The sequence below is a fragment of the Taudactylus pleione genome, unplaced genomic scaffold (genome assembly GCF_031769625.1).
Source record: "Taudactylus pleione unplaced genomic scaffold, aTauple2 ptg001297l, whole genome shotgun sequence".
NCBI lineage: Eukaryota > Metazoa > Chordata > Amphibia > Anura > Myobatrachidae > Taudactylus > Taudactylus pleione.
In genome coordinates this window covers 270,313-292,571 of record NW_028285697.1, presented here as the reverse complement: position 1 = coordinate 292,571, position 22,259 = coordinate 270,313, and the positions used below count along the sequence as shown (strand labels likewise).

Sequence of the window (22,259 nt, the reverse complement as noted above, 5' to 3'; positions counted from 1 at the left end):
CGGGTTTCCTCAATGGCGACCTGTTGAAGGCTGTTAGTCTCCTGCTGAACTCTGGTAGATTCCTGCTGAAGTTTGTTTGTCCCCTGCTGAGCTGCTGTAGCTTGGAGCATGGCCTTAATAATGTCCTCCATTTTGTCCTGGGGTGTAGGTTGGAAGCTGAACCTTGCCTCTCTGAGCATTGGCTGATGCCTCCTCTATGGGACTCCAAGGACACAGTGTTATTTCCACACTCACCAATTGGGTGTCTGTCCCTTTAATTTTTAAACGGAAAGTTTTCCTCTTGCTGCAACTTCAGTGTGTGTGGGTGCCCGCATTCTCCACCATATTGTGACACAGTCAGATTAGGGGTTCCCTCTCCTGGGTAGAAGGACTCCTTTCTTACACACACACACACAGCAGCAGGGAAGCAGCACACCAGTCGGGATGCAAGTACAAGCTGGTCGGCGCCAGTCTTTATTGTACAATGTCAGAAATAACATAAAGAAAACATAAACATAAATCCTAGCCCTGTCGGGGCACTAACTTCACAGGTAGTTTCCTCACTACCAGAACCTGGCAGGGCCTAATGCCCTCACCAGCAACAAAAGCACAGCACAACACTCACAGTTTAGGTTTTCAAGTGTCTCTGAGCAAACTCCCTGTCTGCTCTCCCAGGTGAGACACTCAGCCCTAAACACACAAGGCTTATATTGGCCACCCTCAGGTGGGAACCCTCACAAGCCTGTTACCAGGTTGTGAGAACCAAAACCTGGAGCGGCCATGGGTGGAGCCCGGCCATGGGTGGAGCCCTCCCTCTCCTCTCACCCACAACCCCCAGGTCCCAAACCGGCTTTTCAAAAAGCCGAGACTCAAGCCTGCTACACTGCAGACTTTCTCCTGGGGATTTAAAACACATAAGACAGGAATCTGGGATAAATGTCCCTGTAACAGACCACTTTACCAGTGATCCTATCACAATATATATATATATATATATATATATTTATATACACATACATACACACACACATAGTATGTATACACATACATACGCACACCCCCACTCATATATACTGTCCCATATACACATATATACTGGCACATATACATGCATACACACATATATATATATATATATATATATATACATATACACACACACACACACACACACTCACCCATACACACGAATATATACTGAACCATACTCACATATATACTGACCCACACACACAAAGGCTCACATATATAAAGAAAGTTCCTGTGGTCTGTCTGTTTGTTGAGGCTAATCTTTTGAACCACTGGACTATGCTATACAGCATTGGTTGAGGAAGGTTTAGGTGTATGAACTATTCATCTCTGACAAAAGGGAGCCAAGCAGTGACAGAAAAAAAAATCTTGCCGTATAGGAGCTACCCATGGTGCTGAAACAGCAAGACAGCATCTGAAACTAAGGCTTGGAATGAAGCAAGTCACAGAAAAACTGTTGTGCTGTGTGAGTGACTGACTGCTGCTGCTGTAGGGCCAAGGGCTGTGCTTTGATTGATTGGCTCTCTGAGACAGTGAGAGCCAGAGTTAGCAATGTGCCCTGTTGCTTAAAAGCCGCATAGAGAGGGAAGGGAGTCAGGGACTGAGCAGGGTTACATCTGAGGCAGACAGAGAGTAAGAGACAGCCTCCAACTAACCCATGAAGATGCCTTGATGCAGTCACAGTAGCCAAAAAGGAGTCAGGGGAGGCATAGTTATCAGGAATTTAAAAAAAAAAAAAAACATCGGAACACCATCAAATGATTTCCATTTGATGTTGGCAAACATCGGACCGCCACCATCAAATGGTAAAAACTACCATCGGAACAAAAACATTGATTGTTAGTCGCCATTGGATTCTAATAATAATAATAATTTTATTTATATAGCACTTTTCTCCATAGGACTCAAAGTCGCTTTACAGACATCAGAAAACATGGTGTGGTTTTCTATTATTTGCTATACCAAATCCTTGTACAATGTACCGAGATAATTAACATCAACCGAAACCTAGAGAGCACAATAATCATATTGCAGGGTTGGTGCAGACATTTTGGGAAATAACTTCCATGGGTCATAAATTCCTCCCACGAAAGGTACCGGATGGGGCAGCCGTGTTGGGCGCACTACGTAGGATTACAGTGGGTGAAATAGGTTACGCCTAGAAGAGATGACACAAAATGGGTGGTTGCAGCGTCCTGACGCTAGGAGTAGGGTCCCGTCATAATAGTCAGGTCCTTGTATTATTCATATATACTATATTCTAGAGACAGGAAAAAGAAAGAATTGTTCAATGCGGTGCACAAATATAAGGATAATTCTTAATAATATACTGTATAACTTAATAATATACTGTATACCTTAATAATATACTGTATAACTTAATATACTGTATAACTTAATAATATACTGTATACCTTAATAATATACTGTATAACTTAATAATATACTGTATACCTTAATAATATACTGTATAACTTAATATACTGTATAACTTAATAATATACTGTATACCTTAATAATATACTGTATAACTTAATATACTGTATAACTTAATAATATACTGTATAACTTAATATACTGTATAACTTAATATACTGTATAACTTAATAATATACTGTATAACTTAATATACTGTATAACTTAATATACTGTATAACTTATAATATACTGTATAACTTAATATACTGTATAACTTAATAATATACTGTATATTTGTTTATTGATGAGAGTAGGGTAAATGGCGATATAGATATTGACTCTCTAGCATCATTGATATTAGGTTACATCGGTTGCTGTACGGATAGTGTTACAGTAACAAAGAGTATTAAAATATTTCCCAACGTGAAGCCTTGGTTGAACGGGGAAGTTCGATCTCTACTCAAGGCTCGTGATAGAGCGTTTAAATCTGGTGATTTAGAAATGTTGAAATCTTCCAGGTGTGAATTGCAGAAAGGTATTAGGAGGGCTAAAATTAGTTACTCCACAAAGATTGAAGCTAGAAGTCATGATAACAGGAATCCGAGAAGCCTGTGGCAGATGATCCAGGATATTACTGGTTGTAAAATAAAAAAGGAGGTGATTAGCAATGACAATAATCTATTAGCTGAAGATTTGAACCTGTTCTACTCTAGGTTTGATCAAGAGAATAGTTTTTCTGTTACGCCCCAAATTCCCCGGGTGGGGGAGTCTCCTCTTATGTTGGAGGAGTATGATGTGATTAAATGTCTACGTCGGGTTGATTTGTGTAAATCAGCCGGCCCGGATGGGATTAGCGGTAAAGTCCTCAAGGGGTGTGCAGACCAGTTAAGTTGGATATTAACGGTCTTATTTAATTTGTCCCTTTTTAATTGTGTAGTGCCGAGATGTTTTAAGAAGGCAAATATTGTTCCAGTTCCAAAAAAGGGGGTAGTAAAATGCCTTAATGATTATCGCCCAATTGCACTAACTTCATTGATAATGAAATGCTTTGAAAGGCTGGTATTAGGACATATTCAATCTTTTTTCCCAGTAGATTTTGATCCTTTTCAGTTTGCATATAGGAAAAATCGTTGCACTGATGATGCGGTACTTACAGCACTTCACTCTATTTTAGCTCATTTGGAAGTGAGGGATTCTTATGTTCGGATACTCTTTGTTGATTTTAGTTCTGCTTTTAATACGGTTATTCCCATCTCACTAACATCTAAGTTGTTTGACTTGGGGTTAAGTGGGTCTATTTGTAACTGGGTTTTAAACTTTTTAACTGATAGACCACAAGTAGTTAGAATTGGAGGTGCTGTGTCGGGGAAGTGTTGATTAAGACTGGTGTTCCCCAGGGTTGTGTTCTCAGCCCCCTATTATACTCGCTATTTACCCACGACTGCGTGTCGACTTCTGATTCTGTGAAAATCATCAAATTTGCTGATGATATTGCAGTCGTTGGGTTAATTAGCAGGAATGATGAGTCCCATTATAGGAAAGAGATCAAAAATTTGGTTTCTTGGAGTGGTGATAATCACTTGCTCCTAAATGGTGACAAGACAAAAGAACTGGTAATTGATTTTCGTAGGAGATGTTTAGAGCAGAAATTGCCAGTGTCTATTAACAACCAGGATGTTGATATAGTTGAGTCTTTTAAATTTCTGGGTATCCAGGTTGCGGCAGATTTGACATGGTCTTTAAATACACTGTCCCTAATTAAAAAGGCGCAACAGCGTTTGTTTTTCCTAAGACGTTTGAGGGCCTCGGGAGTTAGCAAAGTAACTATGCTAAACTTTTACAGATGCTCAATTGAGAGCATTCTGACGTTTGGTATCATTATCTGGTATGGCAACTGCACAGCGAGTGAAAGAAGTGCACTGGAACGGGTTGTTAGGACCGCCAGCAAAATCATTGGCGTGCAGTTGCCAACTATTCATGATGTTTATGGGCTTAGGGTTCTAAAGAGAACCAAAGGTATCATATCGGATCCAAGCCATCCATTTCATGAATTTTTTGATAAGATCCCATCTTTAAAGCGGTTTAGAGTACTTCGGGCACGTACGAGTCGCTTGAGGGTTAGTTTTCTTCCATCTGCTGTGCGCATGTTGAATGCTATGATTGTATCTCTTTAGTTAATTTTAATTTTATTATTTTTGTGAAATTGTTTGTGATAACCTTTACCATGGATTGCTATTCACTGTTTTAAAAAAGTGCAATGTAATTTCGTCTGTCAAACTTGTTTTGCTGATGACAACAATAAATACAATACAATACAATATAACTTAATAATATACTGTATAACTTAATAATATACTGTATAACTTAATAATACACTGTATACCTTAATAATATACTGTATAACTTAATATACTGTATAACTTAATAATATACTGTATAACTTAATAATATACTGTATACCTTAATATACTGTATAACTTAATAATATACTGTATAACTTAATATACTGTATAACTTAATATACTGTATAACTTAATAATATACTGTATAACTTAATATACTGTATAACTTATAATATACTGTATAACTTAATATACTGTATAACTTAATAATATACTGTATAACTTAATATACTGTATAACTTAATAATACACTGTATAACTTAATAATATACTGTATAACTTAATAATATACTGTATACCTTAATATACTGTATAACTTAATAATATACTGTATAACTTAATATACTGTATAACTTAATAATATACTGTATAACTTAATATACTGTATAACTTAATATACTGTATAACTTAATAATATACTGTATACCTTAATAATATACTGTATAACTTAATATACTGTATAACTTAATATACTGTATACCTTAATAATATACTGTATACCTTAATATACTGTATAACTTAATAATATACTGTATAACTTAATATACTGTATAACTTAATATACTGTATAACTTAATAATATACTGTATAACTTAATAATATACTGTATACCTTAATAATATACTGTATAACTTAATATACTGTATAACTTAATAATATACTGTATACCTTAATAATATACTGTATAACTTAATATACTGTATAACTTAATAATATACTGTATACCTTAATAATATACTGTATAACTTAATAATATACTGTATAACTTAATAATATACTGTATACCTTAATAATATACTGTATAACTTAATATACTGTATAACTTAATAATATACTGTATAACTTAATAATATACTGTATAACTTAATATACTGTATAACTTAATAATATACTGTATAACTTAATATACTGTATAACTTAATAATATACTGTATAACTTAATAATATACTGTATACCTTAATATACTGTATAACTTAATAATATACTGTATAACTTAATATACTGTATAACTTAATAATATACTGTATAACTTAATATACTGTATAACTTAATATACTGTATAACTTAATAATATACTGTATACCTTAATAATATACTGTATACCTTAATATACTGTATAACTTAATAATATACTGTATAACTTAATATACTGTATAACTTAATATACTGTATAACTTAATAATATACTGTATAACTTAATAATATACTGTATACCTTAATAATATACTGTATAACTTAATATACTGTATAACTTAATAATATACTGTATAACTTAATATACTGTATAACTTAATAATATACTGTATACCTTAATAATATACTGTATAACTTAATAATATACTGTATAACTTAATAATATACTGTATACCTTAATAATATACTGTATAACTTAATATACTGTATAACTTAATAATATACTGTATACCTTAATAATATACTGTATAACTTAATATACTGTATAACTTAATATACTGTATACCTTAATAATATACTGTATACCTTAATATACTGTATAACTTAATAATATACTGTATAACTTAATATACTGTATAACTTAATATACTGTATAACTTAATAATATACTGTATAACTTAATAATATACTGTATACCTTAATAATATACTGTATAACTTAATATACTGTATAACTTAATAATATACTGTATACCTTAATAATATACTGTATAACTTAATATACTGTATAACTTAATAATATACTGTATACCTTAATAATATACTGTATAACTTAATAATATACTGTATAACTTAATAATATACTGTATACCTTAATAATATACTGTATAACTTAATATACTGTATAACTTAATAATATACTGTATAACTTAATAATATACTGTATAACTTAATATACTGTATAACTTAATAATATACTGTATACCTTAATATACTGTATAACTTAATAATATACTGTATAACTTAATATACTGTATAACTTAATAATATACTGTATAACTTAATATACTGTATAACTTAATATACTGTATAACTTAATAATATACTGTATACCTTAATAATATACTGTATACCTTAATATACTGTATAACTTAATAATATACTGTATAACTTAATATACTGTATAACTTAATATACTGTATAACTTAATAATATACTGTATAACTTAATAATATACTGTATACCTTAATAATATACTGTATAACTTAATATACTGTATAACTTAATAATATACTGTATACCTTAATAATATACTGTATAACTTAATATACTGTATAACTTAATAATATACTGTATACCTTAATAATATACTGTATACCTTAATAATATACTGTATAACTTAATATACTGTATAACTTAATAATATACTGTATAACTTAATAATATACTGTATAACTTAATATACTGTATAACTTAATATACTGTATAACTTAATAATATACTGTATACCTTAATATACTGTATAACTTAATAATATACTGTATAACTTAATAATACACTGTATAACTTAATAATATACTGTATACCTTAATAATACACTGTATAACTTAATAATATACTGTATAACTTAATAATATACTGTATAACTTAATATACTGTATAACTTAATAATATACTGTATAACTTAATAATATACTGTATAACTTAATATACTGTATAACTTAATAATATACTGTATAACTTAATATACTGTATACCTTAATAATATACTGTATAACTTAATATACTGTATAACTTAATAATATACTGTATACCTTAATAATATACTGTATAACTTAATAATATACTGTATAACTTAATAATGCTTTGTTTAAAAAAACCTTGTTCAGTGAAATATTAAAATCATATAAAGAAATTCAAAAGTGGTGAAAGTTAAATGAAACACTATATGCAGCTTTCTTATAGTAGTTATTATGTACTATAATGGTTATTTATTTATCTCATAGTAGTTTCACATGTGAGTAATTCAAATGGACAGAAAGGGGTCTATGGAGATAGATTGGTTAATTAAACGCTCATCGTTTGACACTTATTTAAGAAATATATATACACAGATAATGCGTTCCTTGGTGTCAAGTCGAATTGAGTCCTCGGCCCAACATGAATGTATCTAAATAAATGGGAGCAGCAATGATACAGCTGATCTTATTCCATATCCAATTATTGTTGCTATGTTACCATTAAATCCCTACAATGGGCATATACTGTGTTGTTATTGGAGTGCTTGGAATAAAGCCATCCTTCCCCTATGGTGTATCTATACATATAGACATGCACGGGTTTGTGTAATCCGTCCATGTCAGTGCTGATTAGCGACTTGTAAATTATATCCAATATTGTTGTGAATTGGAGATTAATAATATATCTCGAACAAAGAGTGGTAGTGTTAACATGTTCCAATCCACATACACATGGGTGCCAGCCAATCAGCTCCCAACTGTCATCTCACAGGCGGTGTTTGAAAAATGACAGTTGGGAGCCGATTGGCTGGTACCTTATCACTTTCTTATAACTCTTCACTCAGTCTCCTAACACTGCTTAGTAAAAAGACCCCATAATATCATATAAATAGATTCTATAGATCAAGATACAACAGATAAACAGTTTCTAACTATTGTTATTCTATTGCTGTGTTCCATTAACTGATCAGATACATTGTGTCTACTTGGTTATTAGTACTGAAACATTTGTTTCCAGTTACAAGTGTCTATGGCCCTGATTCAGAGCCGGACGCTCTGACCAGAGCGCTCGCTCTGAATCAGGGCCCACCTCCATTAATATGGAGCGTCCTCCTGGACGCTCGTATAGCTGTGGGTCACCACCCACAGCATATACGAGCGTGCAAAATGATGGTCGCGATGGTCTTGACCATCGCGACCATCGGAACTGTGAGCAAAAGCCTGCGGTTGAGTTTTTCAACCGCAAGGCCAGGAGTGATTTTGGCTCTATCAGAGGGCCGGCTGCAGACGGTAGGCGTTCCCTTGGGAACGCCTCCATCTGGCAGGCACGCCCACCAAAGGGGGCGTGCTGTCAGTCAACATCGACAGCACGCCCCCTTTGATGAGACACTCCGAGCGTAGGAAAGTCCTTCGCTCGTCGCGTCTCGCGCATGCGCACGACGGAGGGAGCGGACAGCCGCTCGCGAGTGGGTCTGAATGAGGGCCTATGTCCTAAGATACTTGTCAGTGGATTTGATTAATATTGGGTACACACTGACAGATACGTTGGCCGATCAATTGATCGGCCAATATATCTGCTGCCTATCGGCCAGTGTGTACCCGTGATATGTCGGTGAACATCGTCGTTCACCGACATATTGCATTGGCTGTGCTGCACAGCCGATGGACAGATATGTCTGCAGACCGCCCGTACATACAAAGCGGCATTAAAAGTTAAAACCCATATTAAGTTAATCAGAAATTAAAAATAGAGTAATTGGCAAAAAGCCACACATCCAGCAGCTTGTGGAGTGCGATTTGGCTGCAGCATGAGACGGCACCCGAACCCAGTCTCAGGGGTGTTGCGATGGAGGTGGAGTGGCAGCATTTCTGTGCTGCTGTGTTTGAGAAATGGTTTCATTTGTGGTTAGAAAGTAGTGCAAAGTCCAAATCCAGTGCCATCCCTACGCTGAACCTACAGACGAACTCCAGCCACCATGAAGTGCTCTCCAGTGTGACGTTCCCACTCAGCCACATGCCCTCGGTGGACCAGAGGCACCTCCCATGGAAGTCAGCGCTGTTCTTGGACAGGGGCACCATGGCGAAGCCCAGGAAATACAGGGTACATTGTGCGAAGAGGACGTTGCTCATCGCCATGTTCGGCACCCAATAAGGGGTGCGCATGAAGGCTGCAGAATTAAGCACAGGTGCCCCAGCCCCGGGGTCATGCTGCTGATAATGCTTACAGTAGTTGCTATACAGATCTCCCATTCATGATCCTCCTGCCCCTCCCAGTGGCCTGGCCCCAGCCATGTGCAAAGGCAGCAGCAGGGGTGGTTGTGGTGACACTGGGGAGATGCAGGGGGCAGGAGTGAGAAGCAGGGGGCTGTGGTGAGATTCAGAGGCCTTGTCGGTTATAGTACATATCTCACGTGTAAGCTCTGGTTCTTGTCTGTGCTCCTGAAGAATCCCTGCCAGTCAGAATTCTACCAGACCCTGCGGACTTCTTATGCCTGTGTTTCCCGGGTACCTCAGCCAGCGGCCTTGCTGTTCCACTACTATCTCAGAGCTGTGTTTTCTGCCCATGGCCTTGCCGCTCCATTGCCACCTCAGTTCTGTGATCTCTGCCGCGGCTTTGCCAGTCCATACCATCCTGGAGTTGCATCTTCAGCCTGGGCCCATATACTGGGTGTCTTGTATATTGGGATATTTGTATGTTGGGATTATTATATACTGGGTGTCTTGTATATTGGGGTATTTGTATGCTGGGATTGTTATATACTGGGTGTCTTGTATATTGGGGTATTTGTATGCTGGGATTGTTATATACTGGGTGTCTTGTATATTGGGGTATTTGTATGCTGGGATTGTTATATACTGGGTGTCTTGTATACTGGGGTATTTGTATGTTGGGATTATTATATACTGGGTGTCTTGTATATTGGGGTATTTGTATGCTGGGATTGTTATATACTGGGTGTCTTGTATATTGGGGTATTTGTATGCTGGGATTGTTATATACTGGGTGTCTTGTATACTGGGATTGTTATATACTGGGTGTCTTGTATACTGGGGTATTTGTATGCTGGGATTGTTATATACTGGGTGTCTTGTATACTGGGGTATTTAAATACAGAGGTTTCTATACGTTGGAGTTGTTATATTCTGTGATTATTATATACTAGGGTTCTCGATACTGGGATTGCTATATATTGGGGTAGTTACATACTGGGCTTGCTATATACTGAGGTTCTCATATGCTGGGGTTCTCATAACCTGTGGTAGTTATATATTGGGGTTCTCTTATACTGGTTGCCAGGATGGGGTCCTCTGGACCTGCGTATCTTACCCAGCGTGGTCAATTTTGCTTCATGTAATATTCCCCATGTTCCCCATGTTCCCCATGTCATTTACAAGTGTTTCCTGAACTCCAGGCTGGCATGGGAGCTGCCATTTTGCCTTGTCACATGATCATTCTGCTCCTATCCAGTACTACATTCATTCCACGTGACCACTGCAGCCTATCCGCTCCCAGGACTGCCGATGTAAACCCTTTCCTCCCATCTGCACATTGCCAGATCATCTCGTCCTCACTGGTAGTTCCTGGCTCCTGTGTACAATTGTCTGCAAATATCTCCAGTGATTCCTGTATCTCAGCACTGCTGGGAATTCCCCTGACAGTACATAGCTGCTCACTGCATGACTGCGAGCTTTCCTGATTACCTGCTACTGTTCCAGAGTACCTGTATCTCAGCACTGCTGGGAGTTCCCCTGACAGTATATAGCTGCTCACTGCATGACTGCGAGCTTTCCTGATTACCTGCTACTGTTCCAGAGTACCTGTATCTCAGCACTGCTGGGAATTCCCCTGACAGTATATAGCTGCTCCCTGCATGACTGTGAGCTTTCCTGATTACCTGCTACTGTTCCAGAGTACCTGTATCTCAGCACTGCTGGGAATTCCCCTGACAGTATATAGCTGCTCACTGCATGACTTCGAGCTTTCCTGATTACCTGCTACTGTTCCAGAGTACCTGTATCTCAGCACTGCTGGGAATTCCCCTGACAGTATATAGCTGCTCACTGCATGACTGTGAGCTTTCCTGATTACCTGCTACTGTTCCAGAGTACCTGTATCTCAGCACTGCTGGGAATTCGCCTGACAGTATATAGCTGCTCACTGCATGACTTCGAGCTTTCCTGATTACCTGCTACTGTTCCAGAGTACCTGTGTTTGCTCTACTGAGATCCCATCCTCTAATCTGCAGCCTCATCTGTGCCTCAAAGCCTCAGGGGCCTATTCATCATCGGAAGCCGTATGGCCTCCGGTGATTACGTATTGGTCTCGCTGCGAGGGATACTTAAGTAGCCAACTCACAGCGGGGAACAGATTACACCAGAGCAATTCATCATTGATCCGTTGAGGGGACAACTTCTTCGAAGAGCAGCTGACCCCTCGGTTAGTATCACAGCTACAGATGTAGCTGCGTTACTTACATCCTCCCTGTCTGCCAGAGGTCACGCATGCGCTAAGCCGCCGGGGTGGGAGTGAACAAGCAATGTCTGAAGGTGGCGCTTGTTCTCGGCAGCAAACTCCAAAAACTTTCAGTTTTCAGAGTTTGCTGAATACCGGGTGAGGGGGTCATATCGGACCCCTGACAATGAATGCCCCGTAACTTAAATAACTACCGTTTCCGTATGGTTACCGGACCATTTATGGTTTAATGAATAGGCCCCGCAGTGCTGCTGTGAGCTCCAGCTCTATATCTGAAGACATCCCCTGTGATTCTGCAGAGACCGGCCCCTCTAATTGTGCTACTCACCTGTGGTGCTTCCGCAATGCCAGACCCCTGTGTGCTCCTGCCTGCCTCTCTCATGTTCTGCTGGAAGCTCTCTGTCACACTACTAATCAGCCAGCTGCATACACTACATGCATTCCTTCTGCAGACATCCTGATATCCTGCCTGCCTCTCTCATGTTCTGCTGGAAGCTCTACTAATCAGCCAGCTGCATTCAGTACATGAATTCCTTCTGCAGACATCCTGATATCCTGCATGCAGTTAACCCTTGATATTCCTGCAAGCAAGTTCCCTAGTCTGCTACGTGTACAAGTCTCACTTGCATTACAGAGTGTTCAGTTTAGCACATTGGGCCTGATTCAGACCCGGTCGCAAGCGCTGAACGGTCACAACCGGGTCGATGGAGGCCCACAGCACATGCGCACGGCGGAGCCGGCTCCATCGTGCGCATGCGCGAGACCCGACTAGCGACGGGCACTCTGTCGCTCCGGGTCTCGCACTAAAGGGGGCGAGCTGTTGATGTTGAGTGACAGCTCGCCCCTGTTGGTGGGCGGGCTGGGGGGGTGGCTGCCAAAATGGCGGCGTTTCCATGAGAACGCCAACTGTTTTGGGGTGGCCCCACCGACATCACAAGTGATGTCAGTGGGAGAGCTTCCGGCTCAGTTTGAGCCGGAAGCTCTCTGGGGCTTGCGGCCACGAGACCGTACCACAAGGGTCTCGTCGCAAGCCCGATGGTCGCGATGGTCTTGACCATCGCGACCATCATCATGGCCGCTCGCTATAGCTGTGGGTGGTCACCCACAGCTATGCGAGCGGCCAGGAGGCCGCACCAAAATAAAAAAAAAACACCCTGATTCAGAGCGAGCGATCTTTCAGAGCGTCAGGCTCTGAATCAGGCCCATTGTCCTCACAAGTCCCCTGGCCAAATGTATGAAGCTCTGGAAAGCGACAAAGTGCAGACTGATAAATGACCAACCGCTCAGCTCCCAACTGTCATTTTACATTGTTTGAAAAATGACAGTTAGGAGCTGATTGGTTGGTCGTTTATCACTCTGTACTTTATCACTTCCCAGAGATTCATACATCTGCCCCCCTGTGCTGCAAGCACAGTATGTCTACAGTTGTACCGGAACTCACCAGCACAGGCGCATGTCATAGGGTGTTCTTCTACAGCAGTGGCTCTCAAACTCGATCCTCAGGACCCCGCACAGGTCACCCAGCAGCTGCACAGGTGTACTCATTACTGGCTGACACATTTTAAAAGATTCACAGGTGGAGCTAATTATTTCACTTGTGATTCTGTGAGGAGACCTGGAAAACATACCCTGTGTGGGGTCCTGAGGACCGAATTTGAGAACCTGTGTTCTACCACAGTATTAAGCATCACCTATTGCTGTATCCTAGCTCAGGCAGAGATCAGCCACAATCAGACTGTTCATCTGTGTCCTCCCCAGTATCTATTCCTAGTATTCCTGTCTGAGCTCTGGAACCCCTGTGTGTCTCACCCCATGTTTGTCATCTCACCTGCTCATTGCAGGCCCCTGCCAATCATCCCAGTTGCATCTTTTCAGCTACCATATTTTCATTGTGTTCCAGTATTCTGCATCCAGTCTAGATCCTGTCCGGACCCACTCTGGTTCAAGCTATATACTCCTGTCTGGTTCCACCCCGGTCCAGTCTATATGCTAGGGATGGCCATCGGTAAGGTGGCCATCGATGGGCCCATTGGTGATTACCATCAATGCCACATAAACCACCTATGGGTGAGTCATCGATAGTTTGCACCCCCAGAATGGTTACCTCTGCTGTGGGCACGTTGGGCCGGGGGCCAATCAAAAATGGGGATGGGGCTAAGCACAATCCTGCCAGTAAAAAAAAAAATATGGCAAAACTAGTTAACATTGGCCAGCAACCATCGATGGCCATCCCTACTATACACTCCTGTCCGGTTCAAATCCAGTTCAAGCTATCTACTCCTGTCTGGTCCTACTCCAGTTCAACCTGTACACTCCAGTCCAGTCCCATTCTAGTTCAACCTGTGCACTCCAGTCTGGTCCCTCTCCGGTTCAGTCTATATACTCCAGTCCGGTCCTATTTCGGTTCAGCCTATAAACTCCTCTCCAGGTCTCAGGCAGTTATCAGCTTTGCCAGTGGTCCCAGTCCTGATTCCTGACACTGGGGTTGTTATATACTGGGGTTCTCCTATATTGAGGTTGTTATATACAAGGGTTATCTTATATTGGGGCTTTTATATGCTGGGGTTATCCTATATTGGGACTGTTATATACTGCGGTTCTCCTATATTGGGGTTGTTATATACTGGGATTCTCCTATATTGAGGTGGTTATATACTGAGTTGTCCTATATTGGGGTTGTTATATACTGGAGTTCTCCTATATTGGGGTTGTTATATACTGGAGTTCTCCTATATTGGGGTTGTTATATACTGCGTTTCTCCTATATTGAGGTTGTTATATACTCGGATTCTCCTATATTGGGGCTGTTATAAAGTAGGGTTATCTTATATTGGGGATTTTATATACTGGGATTATCCTATATTGGGGCTGTTTTATACTGGGGTTATCCTATATTGGGGCTGTTTTATACTGGGGTTATCCTATATTGGGGCTGTTATATACTGCGGTTCTCCTATATTGAGGTTGTTATATACTGGAGTTCTCCTATATCGGGGCTGTTTTATACTGAGTTGTCCTATATTGAGGTTGTTATATACTGGTGTTCTCCTATCTTGGGGCTGTTATATACTGCGGTTCTCCTATATTGAGGTTGTTATATACTGGAGTTCTCCTATATCGGGGCTGTTTTATACTGAGTTGTCCTATATTGAGGTGGTTATATACTGGTGTTCTCCTATATTGGGGCTGTTTTATACTGGGGTTATCCTATATTGGGGCTGTTATATACTACGGTTCTCCTATATTGAGGTTGTTATATACTGGAGTTCTTCTATATCGGGGCTGTTTTATACTGGAGTTGTCCTATATTGGGGCTGTTATATACAGGAGTTCTCCTATATCGGGGCTGTTTTATACTGGAGTTCTCCTATATCGGGGTTGTTATATACTGGAGTTCTCCTATATTGGGGCTGTTATATACTGGGGTTCTCCTATATCGGGGTTGTTATATACTGGAGTTCTCCGATATCGAGGTTGTTATATACTGGAGTTCTCCTATATCGGGGTTGTTATATACTGGAGTTCTCCTATATCGGGGCTGTTTTATACTGGAGATCTCCTATATTGGGGTTGTTATATACTGGGGTTCTCCTATATTGGGGTTGTTATATACTGGGGTTCTCCTATATTGGGGCTGTTATATACTGGAGTTCTCCTATATCGGGGCTGTTTTATACTGGAGTTCTCCTATATCGGGGCTGTTTTATACTGGAGTTCTCCTATATTGGGGTTGTTATATACTGGAGTTCTCCTATATTGGGGTTGTTATATACTGGAGTTCTCCTATATCGGGGCTATTTTATACTGGAGTTCTCCTATATTGGGGTTGTAATATACTGGAGTTCTCCTATATTGGGGCTGTTATATACTGGAGTTCTCCTATATTGGGGCTGTTTTATACTGGAGTTCTCCTATATTGAGGTTATTATATACTGGAGTTATCCTATATCGGGGCTGTTTTATACTGGAGTTCTCCTATATTGGGGCTGTTATATACTGGGGTTCTCCTATATTGAGGTTGTTATATACTCGGATTCTCCTATATTGGGGCTGTTATAAACTAGGGTTATCTTATATTGGGGATTTTATATACTGGGATTATCCTATATTGGGGCTGTTATATACTGGCGTTGTCCTATCTTGGGGCTGTTATATACTGCGGTTCTCCTATATTGAGGTTGTTATATACTGGAGTTCTCCTATATCGGAGCTGTTTTATACTGAGTTGTCCTATATTGAGGTGGTTATATACTGGTGTTCTCCTATATTGGGGTTGCTATATACTGCGGTTCTCCTATATTGGGGCTGTTTTATACTGGGGTTATCCTGTATTGGGGCTGTTATATACTACGGTTCTCCTATATTGAGGTTGTTATATACTGGAGTTCTTCTATATCGGGGCTGTTTTATACTGGAGTTGTCCTATATTGAGGTTGTTATATACTGGAGTTCTCCAATATCGGGGCTGTATTATACTGGAGTTCTCCTATATTGGGGTTGTTATATACTGGAGTTCTCCTATATTGGGGCTGTTATATACTGGGGTTCTCCTATATTGGGGTTGTTATATACTGGAGTTCTCCTATATCGGGGTTGTTATATACTGGAGTTCTCCTATATCGGGGCTGTTTTATACTGGAGTTCTCCTATATTGGGGTTGTTATATACTGGAGTTCTCCTATATCGGGGCTGTTTTATACTGGAGATCTCCTATAATGGGGCAGTTTTATACTGGAGTTCTCCTATATTGGGGTTTTTATATACTGGAGTTCTCCTATATCGGGGCTGTTATATACTGCGGTTCTCCTATATCGGGGCTGTTATATACTGCGGTTCTCCTATATCGGGGCTGTTATATACTGGAGTTCTTCTATATCGGAGTTCTCCTATATTGGGGCTGTTATATATTGGATTTCTCCTATATTGGGGCTGTTATATACTGGAGTTCTCCTATATTGGGGCTGTTTTATACTGGAGTTCTCCTATATTGGGGCTGTTATATACTGGAGTTTCCTATATTGGGGCTGTTATATACTGCGTTTCTCCTATATTGGGGCTGTTATATACTGGAGTTCTCCTATATTGAAGTTGTTATATACTGCGGTTCTCCTATATTGAAGTTGTTATATACTGCGGTTCTCCTATATTGGGGCTGTTATATACTGGAGTTCTCCTATATTGGGGCTGTTATATACTGCGTTTCTCCTATATTGGGGCTGTTATATACTGCGTTTCTCCTATATTGGGGCTGTTATATAATGTGGTTCTCCTATATTGAGGTTGTTATATACTGCGGTTCTCCTATATTGAAGTTGTTATATACTGCAGTTCTCCTATATTGGGGCAGTTTTCTACTGGAGTTCTCCTATATTGGGGCTGTTATATAGTGCGTTTCTCCTATATTGGGGCTGTTATATAATGTGGTTCTCCTATATTGAGGTTGTTATATACTGCGGTTCTCCTATATTGGGGTTGTTATATACTGGAGTTCTCCTATATTGGGGCAGTTTTATACTGTAGTTCTCCTATATTGGGGCTGTTATATACTGCAGTTCTTCTATATTGGGGCTGTTATATACTGGAGTTCTCCTATATCGGGGCTGTTATATACTGTGGTTCTCCTATATTGGGGATCTCCTATATTGGGGCTGTTATATTCTGGAGTTCTATATTGGGGCTGTTATATATTGGGGTTTTCCTATATTGGGGCTGTTATATAGTGGGGTTCTCCTATATTGGGGCTGTTATATACTGGAGTTCTATATTGGGGCTGTTATATACTGCAGTTCTCCTATATTGGGGCTGTTATATTCTGCGGTTCTCCCATATTGAGGTTGTTATATACTGCGGTTCTCCTATATTGGGGTTGTTATATACTGGAGTTCTCCTATATCGGGGCAGTTTTATACTGGAGTTCTCCTATATTGGGGCTGTTTTATACTGGAGTTCTCCTATATTGGGGTTCTCCTATATTGGGGCTGTTATATACTGGAGTTCTATATTGGGGCTGTTATATATTGGGGTTCTCCTATATTGGGGCTGTTATATACTGGAGTTCTCCTATATTGGGGCTGTTATATACTGGAGTTCTATATTGGGGCTGTTATGTATTGGGGTTATCCTATATTGGGGCTGTTATATACTGGAGTTCTCCTATATTGGGGCTGTTATATATTGGGGTTCTCCTATATTGGGGCTGTTATATACTGGAGTTCTATATTGGGGCTGTTATATACTGGAGTTATCCTATATTGGGGCTGTTATATACTGGGGTTCTATATTGGGGCTGTTATATAATTGCGTTCTTTCCATATTGGGGCTTTTATATACTGGGGTTCTATATTGGGGCTGTTATATACTGGGGTTTTCCTATATTGGGGCTGTTATATACTGGGGTTCTTATTGGGGCTGTTATGTAATTGCGTTCTTTCCATATTGGGGCTGTTATATACTGGGGTTCGGGTCCTGATTAATTTAGGATGGGGAGAGCTTTGTGTCTGTAGTCTGGGTAATGGATAGGAGATAGTTAATAGACTTAGGGCAGGAGGCGGCATTATCGCTATATGGGTTAGTGGGGACACTGGGATTTAGGCATCATTCCCTGTGAAACAGCGCGAATCCTGGGGAATGTTAAGAAACTGGGTGAGACTGGGGTTGTTATATACTGGAGTTCTCCTATATCGGGGCAGTTTTATACTGGAGTTCTCCTATATTGGGGCTGTTTTATACTGGAGTTCTCCTATATTGGGGTTCTCCTATATTGGGGCTGTTATATACTGGAGTTCTCCTATATTGGGGTTTTTATATACTGGAGTTCTCCTATATCGGGGCTGTTATATTCTGCGGTTCTCCTATATCGGGGCTGTTATATACTGCGGTTCTCCTATATCGGGGCTGTTATATACTGGAGTTCTTCTATATCGGAGTTCTCCTATATTGGGGCTGTTATATATTGGATTTCTCCTATATTGGGGCTGTTATATACTGGAGTTCTCCTATATTGGGGCTGTTTTATACTGGAGTTCTCCTATATTGGGGCTGTTATATACTGGAGTTTCCTATATTGGGGCTGTTATATACTGCGTTTCTCCTATATTGGGGCTGTTATATACTGGAGTTCTCCTATATTGAAGTTGTTATATACTGCGGTTCTCCTATATTGAAGTTGTTATATACTGCGGTTCTCCTATATTGGGGCTGTTATATACTGGAATTCTCCTATATTGGGGCTGTTATATACTGCGTTTCTCCTATATTGGGGCTGTTATATACTGCGTTTCTCCTATATTGGGGCTGTTATATAATGTGGTTCTCCTATATTGAGGTTGTTATATACTGCGGTTCTCCTATATTGAAGTTGTTATATACTGCAGTTCTCCTATATTGGGGCAGTTTTCTACTGGAGTTCTCCTATATTGGGGCTGTTATATACTGCGTTTCTCCTATATTGGGGCTGTTATATAATGTGGTTCTCCTATATTGAGGTTGTTATATACTGCGGTTCTCCTATATTGAGGTTGTTATATACTGCGGTTCTCCTATATTGGGGTTGTTATATACTGGAGTTCTCCTATATTGGGGCAGTTTTATACTGGAGTTCTCCTATATTGGGGCTGTTATATACTGCAGTTCTTCTATATTGGGGCTGTTATATACTGGAGTTCTCCTATATCGGGGCTGTTATATACTGTGGTTCTCCTATATTGAGTATGTTATATACTGGAGTTCTCCTATATTGGGGCTGTTATATACTGGAGTTCTCCTATATCGGGGCAGTTTTATACTGGAGTTCTCCTATATTGGGGCTGTTTTATACTGGAGTTCTCCTATATTGGGGATCTCCTATATTGGGGCTGTTATATTCTGGAGTTCTATATTGGGGCTGTTATATATTGAGGTTTTCCTATATTGGGGCTGTTATATAGTGGGGTTCTCCTATATTGGGGCTGTTATATACTGGAGTTCTATATTGGGGCTGTTATATACTGCAGTTCTCCTATATTGGGGCTGTTATATTCTGCGGTTCTCCCATATTGAGGTTGTTATATACTGCGGTTCTCCTATATTGGGGTTGTTATATACTGGAGTTCTCCTATATCGGGGCAGTTTTATACTGGAGTTCTCCTATATTGGGGCTGTTTTATACTGGAGTTCTCCTATATTGGGGTTCTCCTATATTGGGGCTGTTATATACTGGAGTTCTATATTGGGGCTGTTATATATTGGGGTTCTCCTATATTGGGGCTGTTATATACTGGAGTTCTCCTATATTGGGGCTGTTATATACTGGAGTTCTATATTGGGGCTGTTATGTATTGGGGTTATCCTATATTGGGGCTGTTATATACTGGAGTTCTCCTATATTGGGGCTGTTATATATTGGGGTTCTCCTATATTGGGGCTGTTATATACTGGAGTTCTATATTGGGGCTGTTATATACTGGAGTTATCCTATATTGGGGCTGTTATATACTGGGGTTCTATATTGGGGCTGTTATATAATTGCGTTCTTTCCATATTGGGGCTTTTATATACTGGGGTTCTATATTGGGGCTGTTATATACTGGGGTTTTCCTATATTGGGGCTGTTATATACTGGGGTTCTTTATTGGGGCTGTTATGTAATTGCATTCTTTCCATATTGGGGCTGTTATATACTGGGGTTCGTGTCCTGATTAATTTAGGATGGGGAGAGCTTTGTGTCTGTAGTCTGGGTAATGGATAGGAGATAGTTAATAGACTTAGGGCAGGAGGGGGCATTATCGCTATATGGGTTAGTGGGGACACTGGGATTTAGGCATCATTCCCTGTGAAACAGCGCGAATCCTGGGGAATGTTAAGAAACTGGGTGAGACTGAAACATGAGCTGGACATAAATACAGAGAATATCTGGGAACTGGACCAGAAATCTGGATCTAATTTTGTGACCAAACATCCGTCTGTCCTACTGTCTCACACGGTGAGAGGGGAAATGCTGATTCCATGAGGCATAATATATATTTATTTGGGATAGTAACCATCTCTTCCCCATTCACCCTGTATAAACCGTACATCAGGGAGGACACATAATGGGATTGTCAGTGTCTCATTGTGTAAGAAGAACCAACTGGTTGTGGCTATAGAGAAATGGAAGGAAGTGGAGGGAGATGTGTAGATTTTCCAATGCCGCCCCCACGCTCTTCATAAACAGATGCAGCCACTGTTGGATGAGAATAAGGGCAGTTTAGAGACAACATTATCACACGGTGATTACACAAGACTGAGACACCATCAGTAACATGGAGTACCATTACAGCCTCACACACACACAGGCTCTGACCTTACTCAGGAATTACTAACCTCATCACACACAGTGATTACACAAGACTGAGAGACCATCAGTAACATGGAGTACCATCACATCCTCACACACACTTACACAGGCTCTGACCTTACTCAGGAATTACTAACCTCATCACACGTAGTGATTACACAAGACTGAGACACCATCAGTAACATGGAGTACCATCACAGCCTCACACACACTTACACAGGCTCTGACCTTACTCAGGAATTACTAACCTCATCACACGTAGTGATTATACAAGACTGAGACACCATCAGTAACATGGAGTACCATCACAGCCTCACACACACTTACACAGGCTCTGACCTTACTCAGGTATTACTAACCTCATCACACGCAGTGATTACACAAGACTGAAATACCATCAGTAACATGGAGTACCATCACAGCCTCACACACACTTACACAGGCTCTGACCTTACTCAGGAATTATTAACCTCATCACACACAGTGATTATACAAGACTGAGATACCATCAGTAACATGGAGTACCATTCCATCCTCACACACACACTTACACAGGTTCTGACCTTACTCAGGAATTACTAACCTCATCACACAAAGTGACTACACAAGACTGAGACACCATCAGTAACATGGAGTACCATCACATCCTCACACACACTTACACAGGCTCTGCCCTTACTCAGGAATTACTAACCTCATCTCATGCAGTGATTCCACAAGACTGAGAAACCTTCAGTAACATGGAGTACCATCACAGCCTCACACACACTTACACAGGTTCTGACCTTACTCAGGAATTACTAACCTCATCACACACAGTGATTACACAAGACTGAGAGACCATCAGTAACATGGAGTACCATCACAGCCTCACACACACTTACACAGGCTCTGACATTACTCAGGAATTACTAACCTCATCACACGCAGTGATTACACTAGACTGAGATACCATCAGTAACATGGAGTCACAGCCGCACACACACTTA

The 22,259-nt window shown here is 39.9% G+C and overlaps 1 protein-coding gene across 5 annotated transcripts in view; it reads left to right on the top strand.

Annotated features, from left to right (window-relative positions):
* LOC148443339 (uncharacterized) overlaps positions 1–22,259 on the top strand; it is a 135,164-nt gene that overhangs the window by 21,380 nt on the left and 91,525 nt on the right. The window contains exon 1 of one of the 5 annotated variants that reach the window (XM_088462957.1): positions 14,392–14,473. The exons of 3 other annotated variants lie outside the window; for them this stretch is intronic. The gene's annotated coding sequence lies outside the window, so the exon portion shown is untranslated. Of the gene's footprint in view, positions 1–14,391; positions 14,474–15,946; positions 15,975–22,259 lie in introns of those variants that run through there. One more of the 5 variants, XM_088462958.1, reaches the window with a different exon arrangement.